The sequence below is a fragment of the Egretta garzetta genome, unplaced genomic scaffold (genome assembly GCF_000687185.1).
Source record: "Egretta garzetta isolate BGI_Z169 unplaced genomic scaffold, ASM68718v1 scaffold502, whole genome shotgun sequence".
Lineage (NCBI taxonomy): Eukaryota > Metazoa > Chordata > Aves > Pelecaniformes > Ardeidae > Egretta > Egretta garzetta.
Window position 1 is genome coordinate 650,162 of NW_009258809.1, and position 2,608 is coordinate 652,769.

At 38.0% G+C, this 2,608-nt stretch overlaps 1 protein-coding gene across 5 annotated transcripts in view; it reads right to left on the reverse strand.

The window, feature by feature from the left end:
- Positions 1 to 2,608, reverse strand: part of USP15 (ubiquitin specific peptidase 15) — a 66,385-nt gene that overhangs the window by 11,563 nt on the left and 52,214 nt on the right. The window lies entirely within an intron of this gene.

A 2,608-nucleotide genomic window follows, 5' to 3' on the forward strand; every position in this document is an offset into this window, starting at 1 on the left:
GGAAGTCATCTTTTCCAGAAATAAATAATGCTTTTAAACCAAGACTGGCTGCAGATATCATTACAAGTTATGCACAGATAATACTTTTCAAAAGCTTTACGTCATTATTTAGGAGACACAGTAGTCCAGCCAACCACAGTGTAACAACACAATTTGTATCAAAGTTCAAAACAAACAAAATTTTGAGGGTTTTGATACATGAATAGTAGCTTTATGAAACTCCTTGCTGAAAGTTGTTATAGATGCACAAAGTGTACAGGGCCTCAAGGAGAGACTGCATATAGGTACTTGGAAGAGAGAGCCAATAGGGCTCATTAAATCACATTACACCCCATTCAGAACAAAATGTGAGCAGAAAATAGTTGAAAAGTGAGACTTTTTTTTTTTGGCAGGGGTGTGAGGGAAGGGAAAGTGAGGATAATTGCCCCATTCCTTCTCTTCCTAGGCATCTGCTTATGGATGCTGTTGAAGACAGCAATCTATGCTGGATGGACCAGACCTTGAATCAGAATTGGTGCTGCCCTTCCTATGTTCTTTTAAATTTTATGAAGCTGTTTAGAGCTGAAATTAGTTCAAGGAAAGCAAGGGCCTTGGTTTAGATTGAGATAATGACTTATCCTCTGTACTGGTTTGTCTCTTCTGTCAGCCCTTTCTCTGCTGATTCTCATCTGACTGCACAATAAACATATTCATCTCACCAACCTGTCAAAAAACTTTCTTTCTCCTCACTTAGATTATTTTTGGGCTATTTTAGGAGATCAAATCAGTTCAGCTGATCAGCTTAGTGTGAGGAATGTTCAGAACAAGGAACCAAATAATGCAAACCCAGTAAATTTTTCTATATGTTCTTGGTCAAGCACTACACAATGTGCTGACAGTGTGTTGTTTCACAAAAAACCTGATTTATATCTTTTGCTAGTTTTCACCTGATAAATTAGTTTTGTCACTTTCTCTGAATATTAATTTATATTTGCATGTATAAGTCAGGAAGATTACTACAGATAATTTCCCTTTTTCCTTATAACAATTTCCACATTCCAACATAACGTAACACTGATGGTAGTACTGGAATGCACAAGTATCCATCTGATCATGGCAATTTCTGAGATACAGAGCTGACATCTTTTCTAAAATGTAAGATGCCACAACTTTTAAAAGAGTAGCTGCTAAAGGTACTAATAAAGTTGGCCCCATACCCACTAATCTTTTCAACATAACTGACAAAGCTAAATAATTACAAACTTGTTTAGCTCTTGAAAGACTGACAGTGGAAAACTATTTAAGATCGCGATTAAAGTCACAGGGGAAAAAAGCATCCAGAAGCCAGTTGGAAAGGAAGCCTATATTCTTATTTTCTCGTGATGTGATATGCTGTAAAAAAAACCCTATTAGAATACAATCTTCTAGACAGCAAGTAATCAGATTTCTGTGCCCTGCTCAACCTAGTGGTTTTGGGGTTTTTGTTTGTTTTAAAACACAGACGTAGGTAAACTAACAAGTATACCTACAGATGAATAACAGGAACCAAAAAAGCTGAACAAATACAGTAAAACTACAGAAAACCATTTGTGAACTAGAGAGGTAAGAGAATGGCACTTTGTTTCAGGTACCGCAGTCTCTGTAAGTTTTCTTTAGCCAACAAAACTTCCATAAAGTTTTAGCTAAATGATCATGGGAAGAGATGGAACAGAATGTAGAAACTCCAAGACCAAGTATGAGACAAACCATGGAAGAGAAGGATCGGTCTTCAGCATGGCAAAGGTTAACACTGAAATTATAGTTCCACGTTACACATTAATTACTTGAAAAAAAAAAATTTCTGTAGGAGAGGAATCTGTGGATAACAACTCTTTATGTAATCAGTATCAAGGGATCATAATCAACCTCCAAGAAAATTAGACAAACAATGCCACTGGACAAAACAATGCTTCACACAATTTGTGCAGCAACTGTATTATGCAACACTGCAGACACTGTTGATGTACGTACACATGCATACAAACACTCTGGAAGAATTCTACACTACTGAGTCAAAAAGGAGACCTAATTGCCTGTAAAGACACACACAGTCTACTGTTTAGAGAGCACAGCTGTAACTAGTAGGGTGTGGGAGGCATTCAGATGCACAGAAAAATGAAAAATAAATAATCTTTGTTTTTACTGCCTTATATGTATCTCAGTGCTGTAGCCTCCCTGGAATACTGTAATTCCAATACTAGAGTATGATCTTGTTAGCCAGTCTACCTGTCCTATGAAACCTTCATATAGGTGGAAAAATAGTAATTAAAATACTCTAAATCCACATATTTGAAGTATATGAAAACTCTGATAAAAGAGTTGGCAAGGACTCTGTTTAATTGATAAAAGGAAAATAAAATGAATGAAGAAAGAGGGCCACCAAGACAGTGAGTGGCCTGGAATCACTTGCCCTGTGAGAAAAGGCTGAAGTACTGGGGCTTGTTCAGCCTGCAGAAGAGACTCACGAGACCCGACAGCAGCCTTCTATTACCTACAGGGAAGTGAAGGAAAAGACGGAACCAGGCTTTTCCCAGTGACACACAGTGGGAGGTGTGATGGTGTGCTCCCCCCCTCGTCTCTGACCCCCCCT